General features: G+C 42.1%; 1 protein-coding gene and 1 pseudogene across 8 annotated transcripts in view; one reads left to right on the top strand and one right to left on the bottom strand.

The window, feature by feature from the left end:
• ZMYND11 (zinc finger MYND-type containing 11) overlaps positions 1 to 22,255 on the bottom strand; it is a 166,782-nt gene that overhangs the window by 86,873 nt on the left and 57,654 nt on the right. For 3 of the 8 annotated variants that reach the window (XM_026652009.2, XM_026652013.2, XM_026652015.2), the window contains exon 1: positions 13,231 to 13,317. The exons of 1 other annotated variant lie outside the window; for it this stretch is intronic. The gene's annotated coding sequence lies outside the window, so the exon portion shown is untranslated. Of the gene's footprint in view, positions 1 to 5,023; positions 5,043 to 13,230; positions 13,318 to 22,255 lie in introns of those variants that run through there. 4 more of the 8 variants (XM_026652012.2, XM_026652014.2, XM_026652016.2 and 1 more) reach the window with 2 other exon arrangements.
• LOC112102736 lies at positions 11,768 to 11,950 on the top strand (annotated as a pseudogene).

Below are 22,255 nucleotides of genomic sequence, written 5' to 3'. Positions count from 1 at the left end.
GTTGACTAGAATCTAAAAATTGGTGGAAGGTGGCCAGGGCATTTAATATTTCTAAATAAAGTTAAGTCATCTTATTTCTCATTCTGTCTTTAGTTTATGACCTTTTAATTTAAAAGAAGACATGGCAAAATGCAAAAGGCTTACAGAAAAGCAGACAAGGGGAGATTTACAAAGTGCAGTTAGACCAATTCCCAATTGTACTGCTGACAATCTCGCCCTAGGACATTTAGAGGGAAGAAGGTTGGAGGGTAGAGGTGTCATCTTCCTTAGAAGGAAAAACAGAATTTATTTAATTCTGAATCCAGAAGAGGAGCAGGAAATATGAAAGAGGGGGGTGTAAACTAAGACTGACAGAAGTCAACAAAGAGCTTGCATTTACCCTGTTTCCCAAAAGAAGAGGACATTTGAAATAAAAAGCAATAAGGTTATAAAAGAAACAAGCTTAACCTCTGTAATTTAATGCCAGGGGGTAATTATTATTGAAAAATAACTGAGTAAAATCCAAAAATAGGTTAGATACACGAGAAAACAGTAACATCTTGCAGTTATACTAGCTATGAAAAGAATTACAAGGACGATTAATTGTTATGCTTCAGCATATAAACTGATGCCAGCTGGGGTCAGGAAAAAAACTCCCTTCCTAGTGTAGTACTGAGTAATAGCAAGACTATTGCACGTTTTACTTCTCTCCAAAGCATCCACTGTAGATTTTATCACAGATAGAATATTTGAGTGGCTGGGCAAGTGTCCTGTCTGTCATGGAATTTTATGTAAAATTTAGGGAAGAAAATCACTTCCTTCTGACCCAGAGAATAATTCAAAGGAGTAGAATGATTTTCAAAGTTTACTATGATGCTTCAGCTGCTCTTTAATATTCTAAAACTATAACACATAGAGGTTATGGACTACAGGCTCACATGTGCCAGAGAAGCACTCAGCACAACTGAGGAGGGGCACTTAGGTGCTTTATGACACCTTTCTGTCCTTCTGACCCTGGGGCTGCTGGATGCCAAGCTGGCCCTAGCGTAAGTTAGAGCAACGTCAGAGGGAATCCACAGCTGCTGCATTAAACATTGAGCTTTAATTCCCCTTTTCACAGCTGGAGCTGCACGAAGGGGAGTCAAGAACAGCCAATTCTTGGTCCTGCATGTGTAAATGCATTTCCTCTTGTGTTTGCAGGGAAGAAAAAAGTGTGAGTGAGAGAGAAAATGGCGATTTTAATAAAAACTCCCTTGAGCCATGCAGCTGCACCTGATGAAGCATGCACAGCAAGACTCCTGCCCTTTCTGAGGTGCTGCCCACCAGTGCTGCCAATCAATGGATGGGGAAAGGCTGTACAAGGCTCCCCCGTTCCCTTGCCACTTCTGGCATTGATAGCCACGGTGTTGGTGTGGATGAGAAGCTTCCTCCTCCCTCCAACCACATCCTCTGCCACTTGCTGGGAGGAAGGTTCCTGGCTCCTTCTGGTGCCAACAGTAGTGGAAGGGGCAGAGTCACATCAGTGCTTCCTTTTCCCCAGGCCACTTCCGGTGTCGCTGGCCAGGGAAAAGTAGCAAATAGGAGATTCCAGGATTTCTCCTTTTCCCAGCCTCCCTCCCTTTGTCTCTACTCATGGCTCCCAAGTTTCTTGTGTGTCTTGAAAGGACTCCCTGTGTGGATCCCTCTGCAAAATCGCAACCTCACATTGCAAATTGCACAGGGAAGGGATGTTGTCCCTTATTTGTCAAGGAGATGGCATGCCAATAGATATAAGAAGCAGAATAAGTAGTAACTTACTACAGATAACTATCACACACTCAGTAGGATTTCCTGTTCCAAATAGATTTAATAGCTCTGGCTTTTGTAGCAAACTTTTCATCTTGCAACAAGTGAGATATGTTTAGTTTTCATATTTGATGCTTTTGGCTTGTTTTTGAGACAATATTTGTCTCCCCCACACAAAAGGATGACATTTCTTGGTTGAAAAGCAGATAGTACACGGCCCCATCACTTATTAAAAGTGCCAGAATAAATTCCTAACTTATTTTAAAAATTGGCTAGGCAAATTTAGCAACATTTTTTAACTGTTAGCCCTATTAAAAGGGGAGGAGTACAGCGCCTTTTGCACTCCAGAAACAAAGATTACTGCACTTCTCCACATAACACATCGCAACAGGCATTCTTCCTCAGCTGCTGCTGTCAAACTAACCACAAGAGTCCACTCCCTAAATTACTGCAAAATTCTAAAAAGGCCTGCATGCTATTGCACAATCCAGTCTTCAGCTGAAGGTTCTGGTTGCTTATGGGGGGTGGGGGGGGGGAAGAATCTACATCTCAGTGTGCTGACCTATATAAAGGCTTCCTGCAATTAACATTTTTCAAAAATAAGAAGACTATAGAAAGGCTTGTGAGGTGTTAAAATATGCATTTAACATTCCAGATGTGTGTGTAAGTTTATCTATTGGTATAATTTAAGTACTACTGAGGCCAATTTATATCTGCTGGATTTTTAAAAAACATTAAGAAGTTAACACTCCAGGGACCCTTTACAGACACAATACTGATGTATGCATTTTCATGTAGGTACCAAAAGGTGCTTCTAGTTCAGCTCTTTGATAATTACATTGATATTAATGTTCTGGGAACAAAATAAAAGGCTGAGGTGTGTGAAGAAAGAGTTGGCAAGAATTATTGATGGCTTTCCATCATTATGTTTAGCCATCACACTCTATCAATATGGGTTTATCTACATCACGCCATCTTTGCTGTATCACGCTAGTGAGCTTAATGTGTGAAGTAGCTTCTCAGAATAAAGGCTGGCAAAACATATAGGCAGGAAACACTAAGGGCTTTTCTATACTGACACTTTACATCACTGCAGCTTTCTCGCTCAGGGTGTGAAAAAATACAGGGTGTAATGTGCCAGTATAGACAGTGCACCCCAGCACTGGTAGCTATGCCCCTCGTAGAGGCGCTTTAACGTTGCCAGTGTAGACAAGCCCTAAAAGATAACAGTCAGTGGGACTTGTTTTCTTCAGCTTTACATCCACTTGGGGGGTCCTGGAAAATCTGGGAAAACTCTCCCTTTATAGAGAAAGCATTGCAGATTTGCCTGGGGCTAAGAACTCCTGATCTTTAACACTTGGCTCCAATACCTACTTGCTATGGGGCCTTGGATAAGTCATTCAGCTTCTCTCTTTTTTTCTGTCTATAACATGGGAGGCAATAAAACTTATTTACCTTCCTCGCAGGTGTGTGGTGAAAATTAAGTAATGTATGTACAGTGTTTTGAAAATGATACACGAGTTAAGTGTTATCCTTACTACTTAACTATGAACTGCATGGATATACAGTAAAAAGACTCACTCTCATATAAAGACTCACTCTTCCCTTTGTGAATGAATGTACCCAAGTTTTCCATCTAGACTATACTCAGCTTTAGATAGAAATTTGGTAATGTTATCAAGCTAAATAGATCACAGTGCAGAGTTTGTAGCTCTCTGCTTCTTCATGGTGGCAATAGATTAATTTTGTGTCCCATATCAATGCTGCGAGTACAGGCAATAGTTGCCCACCTGGCCTAAACAAACTCTGCTCCAGTTTCCAAAGCTTGCTGGCGTAGTAGTACTGGATTTGTAAATTATAGCAGCAAGTCAACAACTCAACACAGTTGTGTACAATGATTTTTAAAGTATGTTGTACTAATATGCATAAAGCTGGGCAAAGCTTTCCAGATTTGTAGGGATCTATTCTTATATCCTATTTTGACCTGTTCAAAAGGAATTGTCTATTAAAGTCCCTATTTACAAAGTTTGGAAGGTAATTTGGAAGGATTATTTCAGGAGTACATTTAAAAAGCTCTTTAAAGAGTTTTAAAGCTCTTCAAGTTATAGTTTACAGCTGAAGCAGCTGCTAGAATTTAGCTTCTGTCACTAGTTACAGAGAATGGTTAAATCCTTTAGACACTTAAAACTGAAGGGCAAGTCTTCCCTTTCTAAGATAATAAGGAGAAAAAGTAGCAGTTTCTTGTGTTCTTTCCCCCCTATTTTATTATACGAAAATCAGATAATTTAATTTTTAGAACAAGGGAGCCTGTTTGTTGAGATTTTTCTGCCTTTGTGTATTCACTTTGGAACTGATCCAGAGTCCATTAAAGTCAACGCAACGAGCGTTTCTATTGACTTTCGCTGGCTTTGTAGCAAGCCCTTTGTCCCTTAAGTTGACATCTGTTGACAGCTCTCCCAGATCCTCGCACCAAAAAACAGAGTTGTATAACAAGTATGTTGCAATAGAGCAGTCCAGCAATAGTCTGCAGCTACTGTAAGTGGAAAGTCTTTAATATATTAATTCAAAAAGACAATACGAAGGCTGCAAATTTAAATGAAAGAAAACAGGAAATGCTAAAGTTACACTTCTCATAGGCAAGAGACTGCCCAGCCCCTTCCCCGAGGCCCAGCCCCCACTCACTCCATCCTCCCCCCTCCATTGCTCGCTCTCCCCCACCCTTGCTCACTCGCTCATTTTCACTGGGCTGGGGCAGGGGGCTGGGGTACGGGCTCTGGAAGGGAGTTTGGGTGCGGGAGGGGGCTCAGGGCTGGGGCAGAGGGTTGAGGTGCAGGAGGAGGTAGGACTCTGGGCTGGGGGTGCAGGCTCTGGGGTGAGTCCAGAAATGAGGGGTTTGGAGTGTGGGAGGGGGCTCAGGGCTGAGCTGCGGGAGGGAGTAGGGGTTCTGGGTTGGGACTGTGGGGTCTGGGGTGGGGCCAGAAATAAGGGGTTCAGGAAGCGGGAGGGGCTCAGGGCTGGGGCAGGGAGTTAGGGTGTGGGAGGTGGTAGGGCTCTGGGCTGGGAGTGCAGGCTCTGGGGTGGGGCCAGAAATGAGGGGTTCAGGGTGCAGGAGGGGACTCCAGGCTGGGGCAAGGGGTTGGGGCGCAGGAGGGGGTGCGGGCTCCGGGAGGGAGTTTGGGTGTGGGAGGGGGGTCCAAGCTGGGGCAGGGCATTGGGGCACGGGAGTGGTTTCGGGGTACAGGCTCCGGGCAGCACTTACCTCAAGGTGGCACCCAGGAAGTGGCCGGCATTTCCCTCCAGCTCTAGGGGGAAGAGGCAGCCATAGGGGCTCTGCATCCTGCCCCCTGCAGGCACCACCCCCGCAGCTCCCATTGGCTGTATTTCCCGGCCAATGGGAGCTGTGGAGACAGTACTTCGGGCAGGGGCAGCGTGTGGAGCCCCCATGGCTTCCCCTGAGCCCGAGGGATATGCCGGCTGCTTCCCGGGAGCTACGCAGAGCCAGGCAGGGAGCCCACCAGCCCGGCTGTGCAGCTGACCGGACTTTTGCAGCTGACCGGACTTTTAACAGCCCAGTCAGCAGTGCTGACCAGAGCCGCCAGGGTCCCTTTTCAACCACCTGGCAACCCTATAATAGCTAGGCTGTCACATGTGTACACAATTCATGCAATAAGTAATGAAAACCTTTAACTTCCTGATATCCATATAGTACACTGTATACTGAAAAAGGACACTTGTCAGCCTAATAATACTAAATACGACATATTCACAATGTAAGCAAGTTTATATTGCTATGAAAATAATTACTTTTGCCTTTCCTGAATATTCTTTATTTGGATTTGCCACCTTAAATTTAGGTAGAATTTCTGAATGACTCTACAAAATGCGGTACTCTGGTAGAAACACAAAAACCAGTATGAAGAACTATGGAATTCTGTGGAATTTTTTCTGCAATTACATTTTTTTTAAACTCCAGTATACAATTCTGTAGATACATGAACAAACCTAGCTACTGATAGCACATCACAATTTGGCACTGAGGCATTGCACAACCGGTACTGTCAAAAGCAATAATGTTACTAAACACCTCTAAGAACTTTATGGTTATTTGTTTTTTAAAAAAATCACTTTCATGCATGTGCTTACTTCAAGCTTAACAGGCAACTATCCTTCACTGCTTAACAGGCAACTATCCTTCACTATCCCTCAATGCTTGAGGTTTTCAAGTTTGGACATTTTGAATTATTAAGCCACAAAAAGCTGCATGATTATTTTAAAAACAAACCTGGAAATCTTTCCTGTTTACTTAACTCCACCGGCTGAAGACATTTTGCCCAAACTGTTGGAACCGGGCTTCACCTCAAATGGAGAATTTTTGAGAAACTGATGAGTGAGTGAAAACAGGTCTATAACAAAAGCTGAAATGCAGCATTAACAGTAGATGCCAAGAAAGCTGAAATAATAGATATATAACTGCAGTTAGAGGCTGCTAAAAGAGTTTTTTGTCTAAATGTTATATTGATCCTTGTGTGTGATATTTTGTGTCTAATACAAATATAAATATGTACATGATTAGAATTTAATCCTGGATTTTTCCCCTGGATCTGGAATTTCACATCAATTAAGAAATCCATGGGCCTGTATGCAATAGTTTCATTCCTCCATAGAAAATGGGAAGGAATATTCTTGGTTCCTGACTGGTAGAATTCCCTGAACAAATTGTGATTGGGTGACAAAAGTTTGGAGAATAAGAGAACTCTAGTATAAGACAGAAGGCAGCGTAGGTCAGCATGGGTGAAAAGAAGTAGCCAAATCCTCAGATGGCAAAGGAGCTTTGACAATTTTTTTTAAATTAATGGAGATATCCTATCTCCTAGAACTGGAAGGGACCTTGATAGTTCATCGAGTCCAGCCCGCTGCCTTCACTAGCAGGACCAAGTGCTGATTTTGCCCCAGATCCCTAAGTGGCCCCCTCAAGGATTGAACTCACAACCCTGGGTTTAGCAGGCCAATGCTCAAACCACTGAGCTATCCCTCCCCCCATAAACTCATAGTAACTTTCTCTCCATGTAATGTCTCATGCATTTTACTGTAGTTAGGCTGTTAGATGTGAATTTGTTCTTTTGCTAATTGCTTCCATTTGGTTTGGGTTTTTTCACCTGTACAAACACAATAAACTATGTATATTCCACAGTGTCTGGGAGTTTAGAAGGTGTTACGTACATCCAGAACAGTACACTCTCTCATGTCTACTATGTCCCTTAACAACGTTATACATGAAAATCAAGAGGAGAAATCACATAGGCCTTGTCTACACATGAAGAAAGTTGGCCTATTCTCAACAGGTCACCTACTACAGGACAGGCCCAACAAAGAAAGTAACAGAACGCCACTAGCCATCACCTACAGCCCCCAACTAAAACTTCTCTAGCGCATCATCAAGGATCTACAACCTATCTTGAAGGACGATCCCTCACTCTCACACTCTTGGGAGACAGGCAGTCCTCGCTTACAGACAGTTCCCCCAACCTGAAGTGCTCTCTTACTGGTTTTTGAACGTTACAATTCTTGATGTCTGATTTGTGTCCATTTATTCTTTTGCATAGAGACTGTCCGGTTTGGCCAATGGGCTACTCCACCTTGATTGAATTGGCCTCGTTAGCACTGACCCCCCATTTGGTAAGGCAACTCCAGGGCAGGTGCAAGGATGTTTCATGCCCTAGGTGAAACTTCCACCTTGCACCCCCCCCCCCCCCGCCCGCCCGAGCCCTGTGGCAGCTCTCCGCCCCCCCCTCGCCCTGAGGCGCCCCCCTGCGGCAGCTCCCTCCGGCCCGGGGAGCCATGCAGCAGCTCCCCGCCCCAGCTCATCTCTGCTCTGCCCCCTACCCGAGCACGCAGTCGCCACTCCACTTCTCCCGCCTCCCAGGCTTGCGGCGCCAATCAGCTGTTTGGCGCCGCAAGCATGGGAGGGAGAGAAGCAGAGCAGGGCAGCGTGCTCAGGGGAGGAGGCGGAGCAGAGGTGAGCTGAGGCGGGGAGAGGGTCCCCTGCGTGCCGCCCCCCCCCCTTACCTGCTGCAGGCGGCCCTCCCCTGCCCCAGCTCCCTCCGCCTAAACGACAGGGGCGGCCGAAGATCCAGCCGCCGCAGTCGCCGCCGAAGGCCCCTGTCATAACTATAAAGGGAAGGGTAACAGCTCTCCTGTGTATAGTACTATAAAATCCCTCCTGGCCAGACACTCCAAAATCCTTTTACCTGTAAAGGGTTAAGAAGCTCGGGTAACCTGGCTGACACCTGACCCAAAGGACCAATAAGGGGACAAGATACTTTCAAATCTTGGGGGGGGGAAAGGCTTTTGTGTGTCCTCATGCAGGCCCCCACACTTGTACCCTAAAGTTCAAAGTGGAGATACAGCCTTGACAGCCCCGAAATGCCGCCTCCCAAATGGGTTGCACCGGCCCTGGGCAACTCCCATCTTTTCATGTGCTGTAATATATATACTGCTTACTATATATTTCACTCCATGCATCCAATGAAGTAGGTTTTAGCCCATGAAAGCTTATGCCCAAATAAATTTGTTAGTCTCTAAGGTGCCACAAGGACTCCTCATTGTTTTTGCTGATACAGACTGACACGGCTACCACTCTGAAACCTGTTGAAAGAGAGCTTCTCAAGACAGACAAGAAACACTACTTAGCTCTGATACTGTTCAGTACTGACTTTAGTTCCAAAATGCCAGGGACATAACTGCAGGGAAAGCAGACACCAAATACAGAGGCCAAGCAGCTTTTCATTACCAACCGAGGAGTCAGAATAGATGCTGTTTCCAGGCCCAAGGTGTCAAGGCAGAGCAAGACTGAAAACCCCAAGAAATATGCTCAGAGCTTAGACAGCCAAAACCGCTTGTCATGTTGATCTGTGTCAGACATAAGATGAGCCACAGATAAAGCAGTGCCTAAGTTTAGGGGCTTTCACAGCATCAGTAGAAGGAAACCTTAAAAGTGTGGTGGGGAGCAAGGAGGGAGACCTACAAAAATTGAGCTGCAGAAGCTGTTTCTGAGATCCAAGGACAAGGAAAAAGGGAACTGATTAGGGTTCAAGCAATGCTTTCCCCCAGTTCCTATGTCCACCAAGCAGTTGCTCCAGAGCACTAAGATCACTAGAGAGGATAACAAATTGGAGAGTTGCAAGCCTTTTCCAAAGTCTTTACCTGACTGCTATTGCTTTTTTTGGAAAGTGCATTTCCGAAATTTTGCATACACATAGCTCTGAAGATAACAATGGGCAGAGCAGAGAATGCTTACTACACAATATTCAAAACAAGTATAGCTGTTAAATCAAACCTCTCCCCACAAACAAAAAACCCTAGCACCATTCCTGAATGGGGACTAAACCCACTCCAACTTTCAAATTTCAGCCATTTTGACAGAATCCTGTCCATAAAAAATAGGTAACTTATTTTATTAAAGTTTGCCTATTCAAAATCATCTGAAAAGATTTTCCTCAAACATGCCCCACCAAAATTCACGTCTGAACAGAGATCAAGCACAGAATGCTTCATGCCCAAAGATGAAAGGTATGAACATGTGAAAACAGAAATTATGATGAAAACTGATTTGCAATGTTAATAGCATTCACTATCAAGAAAATCATTAAGATAGGTAACAGCTGAATATAATTATGAATCTGCTTTTTTTAAATCTTCATTGTGAGAGTTTGTAAATGATATGTGAAAAAATAAAGTTTAAAAAGCAGAAAGATAAACTTATCAAGAGAAACTGTATCAAAAGGCAAATAGTAACTTGGAAAAATAAACATTTATAGAAGAAAATGGCTTTCCGATGATGCACACACATTGCTACACTGAGCTCTCCACCACTTCTACTGATATCAGCCTCTTGTCAAACCAGGGTAGCAATCCACCTCCAGCAAACTCTGCCTCAATCCTTGCTCGTGCCATAGAATTCCTCACCCCACAATTTGTCAAGAGAAGACAGGCAGGAATTGGGAAGCACTGTGTCAATTTGCCTTCCAGCCACTCTAGGAGTACTGGATGTCATGGGGGAGGTTGAGGACTGGGTTTATTTTTCTGGCATGTATTTTTTTCCTGGTGCAGTAAACGTACTGTTCAATTTGTGTGGTTGTCACTTTCAGAGTTTGGTTTTGGTAGTGTCCTCTGGTGCTGTGGCACACTTTCTCTGAGGTGAGATTTGCAGACATGTGACTAATGTTAAGATTTTGTCACAGTTATTTTTAGTAAAAGTCATGGAGAGGTTGCGGGCAATAAACAAAAATTCACAGGAGCCCATGACTTTTACTAAAAATAACTGGAAGCAGGGTTGGGGGAGGAATGACAGCTGGAGCTCCACTGCCATAGTCACGTGTGTTTGGGAGCGGAGGGGGAGAGCACACAGCCCTGGCCGCAGAACTCAAGGAATCCGTGAACTTCCGTGACTACATAGTATCCTTACCCATGACCATAAACTGCAGGGTTAAGCCACTTTTGTTCTCCTGCAACACCACACTCTGCCTTCCCATGGGCAGGTGCTACTCAGAGTTGCTCCTTCTAGCACTACTGTCATATGTCTGATAACAGTGTAGAGAGGCCCTATAGGGAAGGAGGAAGTTTACTCCCTGCAAACCCCCAAGAACACTTCCAGATATCATTATCCAGGGCTGCAAGGTGTTAAAGGTGTCTATCTGGCCATTCAGCATACTGCATTTCACTCCTAGACTCACAGACTTTATCCACTTGCAGGCACAGAGGGAAGATATATATGGTAATTTTGCCTTAGCAATGGGATTCCATTCTCAGATATTTGAGAACTCTCCTCTACCAGCCTGTATCTTTTTTTTTCTTCCTCCCTCAGATCTGCACATGGCTGAACGGGGTAGAGCTCTGACACAGAGACTCAACTAGTCTCATCCTGCACAGCTGATTTCCTGGACTGTCAGCTTCTAAGGCCTGGTCTACATTGCGGGGGGGAATCGATCAAAGGGTACGTCCAGACTACCTGCCGTATCGGCAGGTAGCAATCGATTTATCGGGGATCGATATATCACATCTCGTTAAGACGCGATATATTGATCCCCGAACGCACTCCCCGTTGATTCCGGAACTCCACCGGAGTGAGCGGCGGTAGCGGAGTCGATGGGGGAGCCGCGGCCATCGATCTTGTGCCGTGTGGACCCCAGGTAAATCGATCTAAGATACTTCGACTTCAGCTACACGTAGCTGAAGTTGCGTATCTTAGATCAATACCCCCCCCCAGTGTAGACCAGCCCTAAGTTACACAACTTCAGCTATGTGAATAGCGTAGCTGAAGTCGACGTATTTAGACCTACTCACCGCGGTGTCTTCACTGCGGTGAGTTGACTGCTACCGCTCCCCCGTTGACTCTGCCTGCGCCTCTCACGGCGGTGGAGTATAGGAGTCAACGGGAGAGTGCTCGGGGGTCGATTTATCGTGTCTACACTAGACGCGATAAAACAAACCCTGCTGTATAAATCGCTGCCCGCCGATCCGGCGGGTAGTATAGACACCCTGAGAAAGCACAGGGTCTGACTGAACAGTGTGCCATTTCTGTGATCACACACAAAACTTAAAGCCTGGCTAAACCTACTAATTAGGTTAGTCTGATACAAACTTCTGAAAATGTCCTTCACAAGGAACTCAGACCATGCTGCTTGGACTTCACAAAAATTGTCACTACATAATCCAAGGAAATCCACTTCAAGAGCATATTACTGGAGTATAATTAATGAAGTGGTAGAGAGACTCGCCCATCTGTTGCTAGGTGGAGTGGGATTGAAAGCTCCCAGATGGAACAAATTTAGTTTGATCTCTTGTAGCACTCTCATTTGGGCTTCTCTGGAGCAGCAAAAGTCTCTGCAGAAGTCAGGCTTGTAGCCCAACCTCTATGATATTTTCTAGAAAGATTGCCATGATTCTGCCAAATGCAAGGCCATGTTGGCTGACACATTTCTGTTTAGAGAGACAAGCTGGGTGAATAGTAGTGCAGTGGCAGTATCATAGCCAATGAGGTTAATCTGAGGCGTGATTATTGCTAGTTGAAATCTCTTATTGAACCCACTTCTGTTGGTGAGAGGTCTGGATAAGAGCTCTGGGTAAGCTTAAAGAACGAGGAGTACTTGTGGCACCTTAGAGACTAACAAATTTATTTGGGCATAAGCTTTCGTGGGCTAGAACTCACTTCATCGGATGCATGCAGTGGAAAATACAATAGGAAGATATATATACACAGAGAACACGAAAAAATGGGTGTTGCCATACCAACTCTAACAAGACTAATCAATTAAGGTGGGCTATTATCAGCAGTAGAAAAAAAACCTTTGTAGTGATAATCAGGATGGCCCATTTCAAACAGTTGACAAGAAGATGTGCGTAACAGTAGGGGAAAAATTAGCATGGGGAAATAGTTTTTACTTTGTAAACTTCTCTCTCACCAACAGAAGTTGGTCCAATAATTGATATTTCCTCACCCACCTTGTACTTCTAATATCCAGGGACCAATATGGCTACAACAACACTGCAAACTTTTCTGTTTAGGCATATTTTGTTGACACAGGATACAGTCTTCAAGATTATTTTCATCAGTGGAAACAGTGCCCTCAAAGCATTGGTTTGAAAGCTGGCATTTTATGGAGCTTTCTGGGTGTTCTTAGAGAAGCTGGTAACTACTTCGGTGGTTGACTCTAAATTTTGATCACCCATATAATATTTGTCAGGGAACTTATTTGGGGGGGAAAATGCTAGGGTTAAAGTTGTCTTTCCACCCTTATCCAATCTGTCTTTTTCCTTTCTGCATCTGGTCTCTCGTCTCCTTCTGGTTCAGGGTGACAATGCATGCAATAACTTGCATCACTGGAGCTCCTACACTGAACTACTTAGTTGCAGTGTGTGATGTTGAGTGTGAAGATACTAGTCTATTTCACTCAGCCTCAGAGGCTGTACCTGAAACATTTCAGTCCAAGAGTCTAGCATTACATGTTCCTCTTCACTTTCATAGGATGGTCAGCAGAAAAAGTGGGGAAAGGGAGGAGTGGGTTTAACTTGCTATTCGCTGAATGTGCATCCTCAACACGTGGCCAGGCAACACATGTTCATTCCTGGATCAGTATAAAACTTCTTACTTTACCATTTCACTTGTAGTTCTGATTTGCTATTCCATAACCTGATAAAAGAGACTGTGATTCTGGAAAGCTGGCCTTTGTTTCTCCAAGTCTCCCTTACAACTTACTTTTTAATATGACCACTCTCTTAATCTCATTATTTTTATTTTTGCACACAGCTAAGTCAATTCCATTACTCAACACAATTAAGTGTAAGTTTAAGACGATTTCACCTCTAATTATATCTACTACTGTATCTGGTGTTCCTTTACCAAGTGTAAATCCCCTTTTTATTTATTGAACATTGGGATTCATTTTAAAATGATTTAATATACCCAACTCATTTTTACTTGTTTTCTATTTGTGCTTCCATAGTTGTCACTTCAGTGCTTCAGTTAATATAAGACTTAACTCTTTTTTCTGATTTCTTGAGCATGATCTGAAACAGATAAAATGTGAATGGAAAAGTGTCCTTGTCCTTTAAAAAGAAAATTTAATCATTTCAATGATAGTTAAGGATCTCACACCTCACAGCATTTGATGCTAACATCCCATTGCATCAACACCTCTATGCCCTATAATATGACTCAATCTTGCTCTGAAATTGGGTATCTGAAGAGTCTGTGTGAAAATTTGGGAATTTCACCAATTTTGCTTCCTTGGAAGTAGGATTGGGCCCTCACGTTTTAGTGCTGTCATCTGCTAAAGGAAAAAGTGCAGATAATGAACTCAGGGTTTGGCAAGTAAAGGAAAGGAAGGTTAAAGTAATGTTTTAAATTTTTACATGCACAATTCTGTTAATGAGTGGGAGATAATTCAACATGGCTTTTTGTTTGTTTGTTTAAAACAGTCTGCCATTCTCCTTTAAAAGATGAGATTTCCCATCTAAAGTTATTGTAGGTTTAATTCTTCATTAAACTGCAGCAAATCCCCTTTTGGCAAAGCTTCTAGAGCAGTAGCTGCACTAGACTGTTACTTCCACTGGTGCAGCTTATCTAGCGGGTGCTATTGTGGACTTCACTAGGGTTTCCAATCACAGGCATTTTAACTCAGAGCAAGTCTAAATGGCATGGTTGTTAAAACAATGGCAGCAATGAGAGTTCTGTCTTAGTGCTCCCACCATTGCAACCTCCAGTGGAACTGCTCTCATGGGAAACTCGAATGGCTAGAGTAGACAGGCCTAATTGTTCATTTGCTACTGTGAGCCCAGCTGCAAAATGCATGTTCAGCAATAGATGTGGAAGCAACAGAAGAGCTAAAATCCAGTGAATCTACATTTAGCTTATAGCCAGCGGACCATCTAGCTAGGGACAGAGATAATGCCATAAGAGGACAAAAAATGCTTTGGCAGTTAAAGATGTATTTTCTTTCCTCTTAGATATTTTTTTTCAGTTTTGTGTGCCTCCTGTTTTGTATTCCACTTATACATTTAATATTAGAGGCCTGTAAATCATTGCATTCTGAACTTTGTACTTTTCACCTATTTAATACAGTCAAGCCTGATTAACAAATCTCACACACACACACGCCCCACCTCCCTCAGCCTGAATGGTTAAAATTTGGCAAAGACATTAGTAACTGTAGGCACCCTTTACTAGAGGAGTCTTAGAACTTAATTGGGAGTGTTCCAGTTGGGAAGATCCTGAGTGCTGCAATCCAGCCTTGGAGACTACAATGCCCATGATGCCTTCGGGAACAGAGAGAGAAACTTCCTTTGCTGGGGAGTTCAGGGAGAGGAGCTGAGACTGCTTTTGTGGAGCTCTGCCCATACCAAGAGCTGCTACAAGGAAGCCAGAAGCTGCTAATGAGAGTCTGCTGGGGCTTGGATTAAGCAGGAGCCTCAGAGGCTGTTGATGGGCATCACTGGAGTCAGGGCAATTGCTCTGCTCAGAACTGACTGAGGAAGGCCTGCAGTGCAGGCAGTGTGAGTAACCACTGCCTTTGCTGTTTGGGAAAGTGTTTGCAAAAGGAAGGGGGACAGCAAAGAGACTTCAAAGGGTTGTCTGAGTCTGCAAAGAGGTGGAGTAGTCTTGTCATCTAACCAGAACCCAGAGTTGCTGACATCTGGTTAAAACAACTCTAATCTTCAGAGCGGGTGTGCAGCTTGGAATGATCCCAAATTAGAAATGTTCTGCCCTTTGTTACCTTGGCTGGACTGATTCACTGGACCAAAAGACTGCTGTCCCCGGCTTCAAGCACACCCATGCAAGTGTTTAGAACTCTGAAATCCAGAGGAGTGTACACTCAGGAGTGGGAGAAATGGTGACAGTGTAAATGCAAGTTATATAAGTTTCATTTACTACTGTAAACTGCATTTGTTAATTGATTTGGGCCTCAGCTGGAGTATTGTGTCCAGTTCTGGGTGCCACATTTCAGGAAAAATGTGGACAACTTGGAGAAAGTCCAGGGAAGAGCAACAAAAATAATTAAAGGTCTAGAAAACATGACCTATGAGGGAAGATTGAAAAAAAGTGTTGGTTTAGTCTGGAGAAGAGAAGACTGAGAGAGGACGTGATAACAGTTTTCAAGTACATAAAAGGTTGTTACAAGGAGGAGGGAGAAAAAATTTTCTCATTAACCTGTGAGGACTAGAAACAATGGGCTTAAATTGTAACAAGAGCAGTTTAGGTTGGACATTCGGAAAAACTTCCTGTCAGGGTGATTAAGCACTGGAATAAATTGCCTAGGGAGGTTGTGGAATCTACATCACTGGAGATTTTTAAGAGCAACTTTGACAAATACCTGCCAGGGATGGTCTAGATAATACTTAGTCCTGCCATGAGTGCAGGGAACTAGACTAGATGACCTCTCGAGGTCCCTTCCAAGTTCTATGGTTCTATGATTTATCAAACTGCCCCTTGCTGATCTAAATTAGTAGTGGCATTCAATCTCAGTCTGTTATACTATGTTTACTTAAATTGTTAAGTAAAGGCACGTTAACTCTAATCTAAGTGTATATTGTTTATAATTGGTGTTTTTGAGTTAGACTCATTGCACAGATTAGCTCAGGTTTATTCCTAGAGGCACCCAAAGGCATGCCAGTGAGTGTGTACAGGGCCCAGCCAGGTGGAGGCACTGCCAATTTTAATCTCTTTACTGTACAAGAAAAAGGACTGCAGCAGAGAGGTGGAGAGAGGATTCGCACCTATCCAACATCACCACTGGGATACTCAGGATCTCCTTTACTGCCAGCATCAGGCACCCAAGCACACAGCTGAGTGCTGCCTGCTCCCGAGTAACCCAAGGAGAAAGGAGATGGGGGGGAGTTACACAACTGAAAAGAGGGTCTTATGATGGAAAGCATTAGCCAATTTTAATAATTTGTGGTGCTACCAGCTCCACCTATAATCAAAGAAAATAATAATAATAATAATAATTAATAATAACAGAAGGTAGAATTAGACCCTAAAAGTAAAAGACGCTGGGAAAAAAATGTGGCTGACAGAAGTTAGCCAGCCAGTTCGGAGTAGGAAGCCGTGATTTGCCCCAGAGGATGCTGGGAAGGCTAAAAATCTGGTTTTCAAAGGCAAAAGCATAGTAGGAGGCACACACCGTAAGTGTGATTTTCTAATCTTTCCATTTAATTGTTTGTGTAGCAACATTTCCTTATAGCTAGAGACAGGAAATTGTGCAATATACAAATTTCCTTTAAAAAGACAGCTTTGCTTTCTCTTCCTGTCCACCTCTAAAAAGTTCTGATTAGTGTCTCTCACAAGGTGCATTTGTTGGATTTTTTTTTAATTGGGGCAGGATTGCTTGTTTTTAAATAAAGGCATGGTGTAACTACTGGAATAAGCACATTTTCTTTTAATGTGTTACAAAAACAGCATTTTAAGTTACTATAGAACAAGAAATAATACTCAGAGATAAGCTGATATTATTTCCTGAAAACATGACAGTGGAGGGCTTTGTAAACATCATCCCCCAAAAACTCAATATACCTCTTTCTAACTATACAATGTTGCTAAAATTAATTTTATATTTTGTTCTAATGCAGTAGCAATGATGTATTTGAGGCTGAGATGGACATTGCATTTGAAATCCCTATCTGAAGGCTAAGATTGTAGCAGAAACCCTATTGAGGTTAGGAGCTCAACAGTTTTGTAAAAGAAGCCAGAGCCAAGGTTTAGGAGCTCCATGGGAACTCTGAACTGTGGGGATCTAAAAAGGAAGAAGAATGAGTAGGGGCCAGGAACCATGCAGATTTTACCACCATGTAAGTTTACTATAATTGTACATATAAATATACACACACACACTACTACTGCCACTACTGACTGTAAGGACATGTTTTTTCTTTCTTATAAGCTCACTAAATAGCCATTCCGATGTAGAGAATCCTGGTTTAATTTCTGTCGGAATGGATTTCTTACAAATTAAAAACTCCGTTGCAGGTGGAGCCCTGCACCTAGAGTAGGGTCTATGCATACTGCAGGATCAAGGTAAAAGTTAATCCCATTCTTTATCTTTGTGCACTTGAACAGTTTTCATATTCAAGTTTTTCTAATTTTTATTTAAATTTACTAGAACTTACATATTCAGTTAAACTCTCATTCTGCTGCCACTGAAATAAATAGCAGAACTATATTTTACTTCAGTGGTGCAGGATCAGGGCCATAGTTATGGCTCACATAGTCCTACTTTCAGTGACTTGTAACTTTCCAAACCCCTAAATACTTCAATACGGTAGGGCTGGAAGTTCTCATGCATGTTCTCAGCCAAAACCTGAACACCTCTGGAAAAACTGAAGAAACCTAACTTGTTCCTCCTGTTTAAAGTAGTCGGAAGTCAAGAAAATGCAGGAGCACTATTTGCTGAATGATGTTGAAATAATTTTACCATTCTTTTAAACAGAAGCAATATCGTGTATATTTTTCAATTAAAAGCATACAGGGAAATTTAAACACAAAAATCTTGTAATGCACAATTGCAGTCAAGAATTTACCCACATGTGAGTCAGAAAATTCCAAGTTAGATTACACATAGCAAGGTTAATTCACTCTGCAGTATAAAGGATTATATCTAACATATTCAAAGTATATGTAAAATGGCTGAATTAGGGATAACCTGTGAATGGTCTGATGTTCAAATTCTCAACTTGAATGCTGCATATTTTTTCAACTATATTTTCTTAATTGTTTGTGTTTGAAATTCGTTTTAATTAAATCTAAGGAACAACACCAATCCCCTTTCTTGGCCAACAGCAAAAATGAAACGGCACAAATCTAAATTATGAAGCATTTTCATTGGTACTTTATTAGTGGTAGCTTCTATTTGGTCAAGAGGTAAGGGATAACATTTTCAAAGCTCCCTGAGTTAAGAGCCTAGATCTCATTGAAAGTCAATGGAACTTAGTCTCCTAACTCATTTATAGGCATGTCTGAAAATTCTACCTGAGGCCAATAGTGGCTATGTTTATAATTAATGGATAATTCTTTTACCCATTAATTTGTGCACTTTGAAGGCTTCATACTAGCTATTTGCATCACTACTGGAACTGTAATTTCACCTTCTCGACTTCCTCTGGAGACAGCTCATGAAATCTATTTGGTGACTCAAGTCTGATTTATACAAAGCACCCCCTGAGACTAACTCCAAGACAGTTTAAGAATGGCAATACAAGAAAACCCTTACAACTGATGCCATACATTTAACAATTTAAAAGAAACATCCCCTTTTATTCATAAGAGTTCCATCAATTTGGCCTTGTATTTTATGGAACACATACAAACCGTGCAAAATGGAAGGAAAAGTAAACAAGAAAAAAATGCTGAGATCACAGCTTGTACAACCTTCCTGCCAAAAGAAACTAGATCTGTAACTATATTACATGACTGAGTGAGCAGTCCACAAGGAGCTGTTCTGTTTATATACAATGCTCCAGTCTATGCCATTCAAGGACTCCTCACTGGAGAGGGTGAGGGGAATGTAGTTTAAAACCTCTAGAATTAATCTGATATCATAAATCAAACCCACAGCCTTGGAAGCCTTCTTTGTCCTGTCCTGTAATTTATTTAGCAAAAATAAGTTACTCTACCTGCCAAAACCTGTTACTCTTCCCTAATAAATCCAGACAGTTTTTGATCTTTAGGCTCAAATAGAAATTACTTCACACTGAGCAGTAACTGTAGTTCTTTGAGATGTGCCCCCCAGGGGTGCTCCACTTCAGGTGTGAGCGTGCCCCCTGCACCTTCGATCAGAGATTTTCATTAGCAGTGCTCGTTCGGCCTGTGCCCTGTACCCTGTACCAAGGCTGTATCAGTTTGCACAGGCAAACTGCCCTCAGTTCCTTCTGCACCGCCAAGTCTCAGAAGGAAACTCCGAAACAGAAGGGAAGGAGGGTCAGTAGTGGAGCACATCTCTAAGAACTACAGTTAATGCACAAGGTGAGTAAACTCTCTTTCTTCTTCGAGTAGTGTCCTTATGGGTGCTCCAGTTGAGGTGACTCCCAAGCAGTATCCCCAAAGGGAGGAGGGAGCTTCAGAATCAAGTCCAGAACTGAGAACTGAAGAATTGCATTGCCAACTGCCATATAGGATCTAGAGGCATCAACTAGCGCGTAGTGTCGGGAGAAAGTATGTATTGAGAACCATGTAGCAGCTCTATAGATTTCAGAGATGGGACATTCTTAATTAGAGCTATAAATGTAGATTGTGACCTTGTAGAGTGAGCTGACCCTCCAGAAGGAGGTGAAATGCAAACAGCACTGTAAAGCAATAACACATCCAGGAATCCATTTTGATAGTCTTTGAGTAGAAACAGCAGAACCTTTAGATAAATCTGCAAATGAAATGAATAGTCTAGGACAGGGTTTCTCAACCTGTCAGTCAGGCCCCAAAATTGGGTCACTAGAATGTTTCAAAGGGTCGAGTAGCAGCTCCTGTGGCTCCTATCCCACAGGCCTGACTGGGCTTGCTTCCCTGCTCTAAGCACTGTAACCTCTGGGATCCCAGCACCACTCAGGTTTGGCCCAGCCATCATGATGACGGGAGTCTGGGTAGGCCAAATCTGAGTGAGTGGCACTGCAACCCCATGAGCCAGGTAACAACTCCACTCACACAAATTTGGTCCAGTCGGGAGGCGAGGCCAAACCTGAGCGGTGCTGCAACCATGGAGGTTGCAACGCTGAAAGCCAAGCCCAGCCAAGCACAGGAGTTGCAGCAGCTGCCACTGTGGGGTGAGTTCCAGGCAGGACCCGACCAAAACCACCTCCAGGCCTTCACGCACAAACTATTTACTGGGTTGCAACAGGCCATAAACATTTACAAATGGATCCTGAGCCCCAAAAGGTTGAGAACTACTGGTCTAGGAGATTTCCAAAATTAGTCTATCTAGGTAAAAAGAACAGGAGTACTTGTGGCACCTTAGAGACTAACAAATTTATTAGAGCATAAGCTTTCGTGGGCTACAACCCACTTCTTCGGATGCGCATCCGAAGAAGTGGGTTGTAGCCCACGAAAGCTTATGCTCTAATAAATTTGTTAGTCTCTAAGGTGCCACAAGTACTCCTGTTCTTTTTGCGAAAACTTATGGGCACTACAAAATAATGTTCCACCTGATAGCTACCAAGGTTGCTGGGGAGCAACAGGAGGCATATGAATGATTCATTTACACTATTCTGTAGCACTCACAGTCCTTGCTAACCTGAATCCAGGACTGTGATCCTCCGACATTGATGTTGGTGCCAGGCCAGTGGTTCTCCAAAGTTGCCATTCTGAGGCACATTTTGTAAGAGAAAGATCTTCTCATGGATGCAACTCTCCCTTAATTGATCTCTGTTCTGCTAGGGCAGCTTCACAAAGTTTCACTCTGCAGATAAACTGAAAGGGCTCAAAGACCAGTGGCTGTCCACTGACCACAGTTTGAGAACCAGCCACTGTCAAAGCAATTTTTTATGTTTTTCATGTTTTTTATTTTATATAAATGTTAGAAGGTTGGAAATAGTTAAAATTGGCAGAGAATAAAGTATCTGTTAATACATTCACATTCGGTATTTTATCTGAGGGAAGACTAGTTCATTATATTATTTTAAATAGCTTATTTGAATTTTGAAACTCTATATGTTATGTTCCCTAATTCCATATTTTACTATAATAAATCTAAAGGAACTATACATTATCTTAAATAATAAGACAAAACAATTCTACACACTACCAAGTTATCATTTGAAATCCACATATAACTTAGTTAAAAACCACATACTGTTTCAAGGTTCAGCCATTTTGACCTGTTTGTTGGACAGATCAATGTTATTGTTTGACTAAAGCACATTATAATTGCTTAATTTTATTTTTAATTCAGTGATTTAAATAATACATACAGTACAACATTCTGAGAATACTTTCTTTGTAACATACAGTCTCAAAATTCAAGCAAAACAATATCCACTCATCTCAGTCCTCTATTATAGGAATGCCCTCTGAGTAACAACATTTAACATTTAAGACCCATTGCATAGTATATGGGAATACTGGAGAAAAAATATTTCTAAGATAAAAATAAAGATTTATTATAGGTTTGAGATAGAATATTTTTCCATGTATATGTTACGTTTAAAAGACAAATAGCACTTCTTTTCCAAAAAGGCAAAATTTATGGCCCACAAAGGCTTCAAAATAGTTTCTTTTCAGAATAATGAATTATAGGTTAATAAAGTACTGTGAGAATTTTAGTCTCACCATCATAATAAAGCAAAAACAGTTTAACATAATGCTCTGTATATTGTATGTTACGTTTCGGTACGGGCGAAGAAGTCAATAGTAGTCTTACTATGCAAGAGTTTGTGTAAAAAGAAAAATTCATCCAAACCCTCTTCATGAGCCCAACCTCCCCACATTTTCTATTATTTATAAAAAAAAATCCTTCTATTCTAGATGAAAATAATAATGATTAACATATAAACAAGCTATGTTAAAGATGAATGGCAACTTGTCAGAAATCACTAATGATATACGCATACATATGGGTTGAATTCAACTTTATTGTTTAATTCTTTATTAAAAAAATATAAGGGTCAGTTTGTGACCACCCTTACTCTCACTAGTGAGCAGTTTTTCATGAGTAGCTCCCATTGGCTGAAGTGGGTTCCAGTCACATGAATAATTGCTCATTAATTTAAGTAAAAGCTCACAATCTCTGAAGATTTCATCATAATTTTAATGGAAAGATTAACTATTAATTGTTATTTTTCATTGCTGATTGATTTAAGCACACAAGAAAGAAGAGCAGCAAGTATATTACAAAGATGTGCAAAATCTATTGCCAGTGTCATCTCAAGATGGCATCTCAAGCAGGCAGAGCCTAGGAGATTATCAACACTTATGTTTTCCAATTTGATCCATGTATATTATTAATTATTATTATGA

Source organism: Terrapene carolina, unplaced genomic scaffold, assembly GCF_002925995.2.
Source record: "Terrapene carolina triunguis isolate 2854851 unplaced genomic scaffold, T_m_triunguis-2.0 Scaffold111, whole genome shotgun sequence".
In the NCBI taxonomy this organism is placed as follows: domain Eukaryota; kingdom Metazoa; phylum Chordata; order Testudines; family Emydidae; genus Terrapene; species Terrapene triunguis.
The sequence above is the reverse complement of the archived record's forward strand: the minus strand, read 5'-3'. Positions and strand labels throughout refer to the sequence as shown.